General features: G+C 30.5%; 1 long non-coding RNA gene across 1 annotated transcript; it reads right to left on the bottom strand.

Moving 5' to 3' along the window:
* Nucleotides 1-3,119: 3,119 nt before the first annotated feature.
* On the bottom strand, nt 3,120-4,629 carry LOC133700395 (uncharacterized). The gene is made up of 2 exons (XR_009843390.1): nt 3,717-4,629; nt 3,120-3,542 (listed from the first exon to the last, which is right to left on the bottom strand). It is a non-coding gene; the product is annotated as an uncharacterized LOC133700395 (long non-coding RNA).
* Nucleotides 4,630-7,732: the final 3,103 nt, after the last annotated feature.

Here is a 7,732-nt window from a genome sequence, read left to right on the forward strand (position 1 = left end):
TATGGAAAATTATTGGTTTGAATATGCTAAGTGTTGTTGTATATTTAGGTTGGCTATAATATTTTAACTAACCCTAAAAAATTAATGAAATGTCAATGGATCAACAGTGGAAATAGCATTCCTAATGGATTCGCCGACAGAAATGCAAGTTCATCAGAAAGTTACAAAATGATCAGGGATTATTGATGGACGTGCAAATGTCAATGAAAAGTTACATAAAGGTTTTATATCCCCAATGAAATTGCTGATGAAATAGTCTGTTAGAAAGTAAGATTATTATTGGTAATAAAATCACCATTGGAGTTAAAAATTATTAAAAATAAAAAAATCCATCAACATTTGATGACGTATAAAATTATCGATGAAAATACCGATGGGAATTTCATTGGTGATTTAAAATCAAAATAACATTCGATTGTTCTTCCTTTTCTATTTTTTTTATTTTTTTCAAATCCTTAAATCCCTAAATCTTAAAACCCTTAAATTCTCTATAGTTTTTATAGCCAGTTACCGCTGCCTAAGCCACCAGTAACCACCACCAAAGAATTTCTTTTCTTTTATCAGGACCTTTCAAGAATGAGTTTTAGCTATTTAGTCCTTTATGATTTGTGGGCTTTTGTTGTTTTTTTTCCTTACAATTAATCTTTTTTTTTTGTTAAAGTTTGGATATTGGATTCTGTTGAGGGAATTAATTATTTTTTTTAGGTTATCAAGTCAAAGTGATTAATAGGTTTTTGTTAGTTTTTATGTTATGTAAAAAATTAAATGAAAGTTTGGGTTTTTAATTTAAGTTTGGTTTTAAAGGAGTTATGATTTGTTTCATATAAATGAATGGATTTCTATATGTAATATGGATGAGCTTGATATTTGCAGTTCAATAGGAAAAGTCACAATTTAATTGCTTGAGAGCCTCTTTAGCATTTGCAATAAAAAGTGATCTTGGAATTTAGTTAAAACATTAATCTTCATATTCCTAGATTTGTTTGGATTAAACATCTTTAAAGTCTGGATTGATAGTGTGATAAGGCTCATATTAGATTCTCTATTTCTTGAAGAATTAGGAAATTATAGGGATAATAATGACAATATGCAAGCTTTTAGTGTTCACTCATATTCATTAAGAACATTGACAATTCATACAACGTGTAGGCTTTTATATTGAACAACCTTTATTGCTGCCATTTCTTTGAATCGTTATTATACAATTAACTTTCTTTTCTTTTCTTGGATGATTATATAAAGATTGGTAAAATGACAATACCATGAAATGACAATCCACTGAGAATGTTGCAACCATCCAAACTATAAATATACACCTTTATCTATAATTGTCACTTGTTATAAATATACATAAGGGATAACACCCACAATTTTAATTGTATCATCTGTTCTCATGAAAGATGTGATTATCTATTCTTGAATCTACCTTTGTCCTTAGTATGTGAATTAATTCATTCTTTTATAGGTCATTCTACTTTTTTTTTTCTGGGCATTGGAAAATATAAACTTTAAAAAAGGAGCAAAACTATTTAAACATTATTTGGTAAGAATAGATTAATAACATTGATCCCGTTATCTCTATTTCAGTTCTTTTTTAGTGATTAAAAATCCTACAAAATGAAGGACACCATTATTTGCAATATTAATATTATTATGCTTTATTTGATACCTTTTTTTTTTCATCGTTATATTTAATTCTTGGATTGTGAGTTATTTTTCATAAATACTAAATCTAGTTATAACTTTTTAAATTTAACAAGTTGCATGCTTTCATTCTATAATCCTATTAATCATTAGCTTTGTATACGTGAAAAATTATATGGTTAATGTCTAATTAATTTGAGAAAACATATATTAATGTTGATCTACTTTTTAAGATATATGCATCCAATGATCTCCAGTGGTTTGTGATGCACTCATTTTTTAAGATGCTTAACTTAGTTTTAGTTCTATGGTATTTGAGAATATTGCCACCTTGAGGTGTGCTTTGAGTATTCTTTGTTGGAAATTAGAAGTGATCTTATGGACTTTAATGGATATGCATATAGTTGTATAACAGTTGTCAAGAAAAAGTTTGAAGTTAAACAAGAGTACTATTACTTCATCATGCAGTAGTGTTAGTAAGCTTATTATGCATTTAAGTGCTGGTCATGAAGAAACACTTACCAAGCAAGACTTTCCTAATACAAGTTGCAAAGCTAGAATCTTGTCCTTCAGAGATTATTATTCTGGAAAGATTATTGCAAAATGGAAGGACGACCACACCATGTAGTTAAATGTTTTTTCTCTCTCGCTATTGACATTATATATTTGTATTAAGTTATTTTTTTTCATTAATGAAAATGGATTTGATAAAATAATTCTTAATTTACAAATATTGAAGTTGTCTATACAATAACATCAATGATAAAATCATCATTCAAAGAACCGACATTTTAATAGAGTCAACCTCAAGATCATTCTAAATGGATGAGTATAGTTGAAGCTTGGTAGAGAAAATTTAAGGTTAGATAAATAAACCCTACTGTTGCACGTGTACTGTATAACGATGTTCGTCTTTATGGGTTAGGATTTCTCAGGTTATAGGGAAAAAACAAAGAATTTTTGTTTCTTATCAGTAAAAAAAAAAAGTTACCACCTAGTATTTTGGTCACTAAAAACTCTAACTAGTCTCAGAATCTGGATAAAAAAACTAGTTGTGCTAGGAAAAAAGTATTATCCGTAGTACACTTTATCTAAGATAAATTGTATTATTTACTTGTCTGATATAAACTAAGGTATTGTTATGTGTTCTAATCGAAAGTCTATCTAAGGTTTTAGAAAAATCCTCTTTGATAAAAAAATCATTATCTTATCAGGATAAAACCTAATTGTTTTAATGTCAAAACATATAAATAATAGATTTTTTTATTCAATATCAGGAATACATCTTATCTATAAATTCATAATATTGTGTATTAAAAGAAATAAAATCAATTTTTATTTTTTAAAATTAAATTTTTTTTGATTTATTTAATATCAAAAAAATACCTAGTACGTCATAATCTAAATATTAAATATGAGATAGTGAGAATAGTGGGGGGGGGGGGGGAGGCTTTAAAATAATTGCAAAAAGGTCCTTTGAAAAAAAGCTCTCAAAAATTCACTAGGGATAAGGACAAAAAAAGCATTTTGCCTCTGCAAAGTTTCTACTAGGCCTAACACTGCCTTAACTTCGAAAAGGCTCAGCCCCAGCCACATGGGCTGTGCTTTCAGCTCGGGCCCATGAACCAAATACACAGCTCAAAAGGCAAAAACTTATTCAAGGAAGGATGGTCTCAAGTAAAAGGCCTAGACTAAAATTTATTACTCAAAAGGCGATAAAGCCTGGTCTAAAAAACACAACCCAAATACAAGTAATGCTTATTGACAAATCAAAACGAAACAAACAAGAAAATATTTGCCCAGAATTTTACTGTTTCTTGCTGCTCAAAATCAACAAAAGACATACGCTCACTTCATGCATTTTCCTTCTTTTTTTTTGAAAACGAGCCATATCTTCCCTGAGTCAAAAGGAGTTAACACCCAACTTAAAAGAAAAACCAACTGCAACCATAAAGTCTGCTGCCATCTCTTTAGAAAACACATGATTCTTATTCTTTAGAAAAAAAAAAAAAACTAGTAAAATAAAAGCAGGAATTCTCAAAGTGATAAATGGGCGAGAGAAAGAATCTCACCTGTAATTTTAGGCCTCCGGCCTTGCTTTCAGAGGGATACGATAACTTATAATGGCATGAAGCTTTCAAGATTTCTCCATTGGCAACGCTGGTGGTGAGAGTTTATTTATTTATTTATTTATTTTTATAGTAGTAGCAAGACAAAGTGGAGGCAGTGCTTGACAAGATGAAAAGGTGATGGGACTAACTCATTGTGGGTCTTTGCCTTTTTCACCATCGTTCTCTTCTTGTTCATCCCTACTGTACGTCTTCTCCATGGCGTGAAGTTAAGCATATAAGCTAACAATGGAGGCTGTGATGTGCACTGGTGTGAGTGTATAAGTTTTCCAAAACTGGGGACTGAGGCTTGAAATGATTATAGGCAGTGTTGTTTTTCTCTGACCTTTTTTAGTCCCCTGGCGCTAGAGGAAGGACTGATTTCAGTCAAAAAATGAGAGAGGAACTGCTGGCAACAGTGGAAAGGCTGTGAAGAGGTGTGGTTTTGGGGCAGTGTTTTTGACAGTGGAGATGGTGCTGTGTTCGGATGGGACAGGAGAAGATGAAGTGCTGGGACTGGAGGCCGAGGACTCTGCAGGTGCTGGACTGCTGCTGGAGGCTCACGGTGCTGCACTGTTGGACTGTCGCTGGTGCATAGGAGGAGCTGCCGTGAAGATAGGCTGAGGCTGCTGGTGCTGAGGAGGAGCAGTCGGCCTGAGATGCTGCTGGAACTGAGATCACCGGACTGGCTGGGCCGAGAGGAAGAAGTTATTGATGCAGAGCTTGGAGCAGGGGAAGATGAAGCGGATGGAGAGTCATGGTGATGGAGAATGAAAAGTTGCTGGAGGAATGGATGTCACAGTGGAGAGCTTGAATAGAGGAATGGATGAATGGAGGCTAGGAGAGAAGAGTGAATTATTTCTCTCTCTTTCCTCTCACGGGATTAGTGTGTTGTTTTTAGGAGGTTGGAGAAATTTTTTCTTTTATAAGAAAAATAAATTTATTCTTTTTCTATTAATTACTTATCCCTGTGCAATTAAAAAACTATGATCCCTTATTATTATTATTTTTGATCCGTACAAATATTTTGATATTTAAAAAAAAACAATATCAACTTAATAAAATTGATCAATAATTTTAAAATGAATGTGTTAAAAATCAAACATGTTGATAATAATTTTTTAAATTTTAAATCTTTTATTTTTTTGAAAAGATATTAAAAATATCAAAACAATGTAAATATATTAAAAATATTTTTTATTTTTTTGTTATATTTTTAAATTTAAAAAAATAAGAAAAAGAGAGTAAAATTCGGGTTGTAACACTTACTTTCTTTGAGTTAGTATATACTTTTTTTAAAATTTAAAAAACTAATTAGTTTATAAAATTAATTATATATTTTTTTTTATGGGACGAGGTAAATGAGAGAGTGGTGGAGGTAAAAAAAACAACAATTATGTAGATTTCAAGCCAAAACTGTTATATTATTGTACGTAATCTTTTATTTTATTACCTTATTTTGTTTAACAATTTTCAGACTTGCGTGACATCCTGTCCATAAATACACAAAGAGCAGAGTCGAGTTCAATGATGCTGCGCTTTGGAAACATTATAGATCAATATTTGTTTTTAATTTAATTTTATTATTTCAGATTTGGGGTTTTAGGGTTTTTTTATTAGTGTTAAGCTAATAATATTTTTTTTTTTGGTAAGCTTGCATGGCAGTACACCAACAATAGTTCATCAGGATTTGAAGTCGAGGATGATCAAAATTGGACTGTCAAGGTATGGAACTTTATTGTCACGTGACTTCCCTTTGTTTGTTGTTCCGATTTATATTTCTCCTCGTAACAATTAGCAGTGCAAAAATTGGACACGCACTTAGGTGGCTCCTGGTTCAAATTTTAAAAAAGGGGGCTGAACTGTTAGATTAATTATTACGTGTAATTTATGGGGTGCAAAAATAATTTCTAAAATAGTTTGTTAGGAGTTAGATCAATTATAATAAAATTAAAAAAAATATTAAGTGATGTAATATTAGAAGATACCACCGGCATGGATAAACAATCTAGTAGGTGGTTCAATAATAATAACTTGGGATTAAAGGGCTTGTTTTCCTTCTAATTTCATGTTCGAGTTTTGTGGTTGCTACTATAATAGCCATTAGAGACTTCCATAATCGTTAATTTTAGGGTCCGTGTGGTTAGTCGAGGTACACGTAAACTGGTCCGAACACCCACATTAATAATAATAATAAAAAAAAACTTAATAATAGATGAAATGACAGTTCTTAGTTATCTAATATTAAATGGTGCAGATGATTAGTTCTTTACTTCTTTTATATGGTTTAAGAGCGCATCCTATCATCAACCTAGTGTATAGATAAATTTAATAACCTTTTTTGTACTGAATTTAAGATTTGAATTTAGAAATCGATAGGAATAAAAACTTGAGTAAATATAATTGACTGGTTTGTGGTTATTAATTTATTATTGATATGTATTTAGAAATAATAAAATTTTGGATAGTTTCCTTACAAGAAAGGTGCTGCCAGATTTTTTTTAATTAATTGAAGCATGATTAATATATACTTAAATATTTATTATTATTATTATTATATTAGTTTGGTTAGTTTATTAATTTTAATGAATTAATTATTTTATAAATTTGACGTTAAAGGAAAAAGTTTACCGAAATAAGTTTGATAATGCTATTATAAAGAGGGTTTGGAAAAATCACAATGCAATTAAATAAGATTCAATTCAAAATGTTATATCTTTTTATTAAAAATTTTATTTTTAATTTATTAATTATAACTCATTTATATCATATAGGTTGCGTGATTTTTGGTATGAAACGTAAAAAAAACCAAAAATTATGCTAAAGAAAGAGGTCCTCAAGACTCGAGAGACATGATGGTTTGGAGGGATTTCAGACTTCTATATGTCTTAGAGGCGATACGGGCAAAATATATATTCAACATGTGATGTCCAAGTGTTTGCATGCAACAGTTGCAATCTAGTGCGGAGAACTAGAACATAGAGATTTACAGTTCTATTACCATGTACACCATTTAATTTGATCCATTCTGTTTGTTTCGTATGTGAAGCATAAAGTAAAATTATTTTTTATTGCATTTATTTTTTTAAAAAAATATTGTTTTATATGAAAATATTTAAGTAACAACTATTTTCTTTTGTAGACACGATTCTTTTATGCAAACTAAAACCAATAGAACTTCTTGTAGAAACTCACATGCAAAATGATGACAGTTGAAAAGGGGTGCAACAACTTATAAATATCCGAGTTCAAAATTTCATTGTATGTTAGATTTCAACAATTTTTTTTAAGTTATTATTTTTTTGAATTAGCTGACTTCTTATTTTTAGGAAACACATAACACCCGGTTATAGAAAAGATATGAGGATGATCCTTCAACCCATTCAGAACTTGATCCGGATTTGTGATTGGAGGTAGAATTGTCAGGTGAACTCGATAGAAATCAGGTTTATAATATCTCAAATGCTACAGACGAGGAGTTGTGAATAATCCAAAGTGTTTCAACTATCGGATGCTCATAATTAATTTCGAGCACGCAAACTCTAGAGTTCCAACTGATTTAAAACCAACAAGTTAGAGCTCGAACAACCTATCTTGTTGCTGAGACAAAACAATTTAGTGCTGAGATGGCTAAACTCTAGTGATTATATATATGGAGCTTAAATTATAAATGGATGGTACATATACTCCTCTTTATCACCTCTTGATCCCAACAAAGACCCCTCCTCTTTCTCCTCCTCCTTCAACCCTTTTATTTTAGATAAATTATCTTTAAAATGATAAATTTTTAAATCTATAATAAATATTTAATTTTAATTTATTTTAGTTTTTTTCTACTCCGGTTATTAGATTTTTTTGGATATATGTAATTATACGGAAAACAAAACCATAGTCAAGCAGTAACGATTGGTTATTGCCTTGGCCAACAACCTTTGACAAGATAGAAACTGTTAATAAGCCTCCTTGTTCTGGAGCTTCAA

The sequence above is a fragment of the Populus nigra genome, chromosome 8, assembly GCF_951802175.1.
Source record: "Populus nigra chromosome 8, ddPopNigr1.1, whole genome shotgun sequence".
Taxonomy (NCBI): domain Eukaryota; kingdom Viridiplantae; phylum Streptophyta; class Magnoliopsida; order Malpighiales; family Salicaceae; genus Populus; species Populus nigra.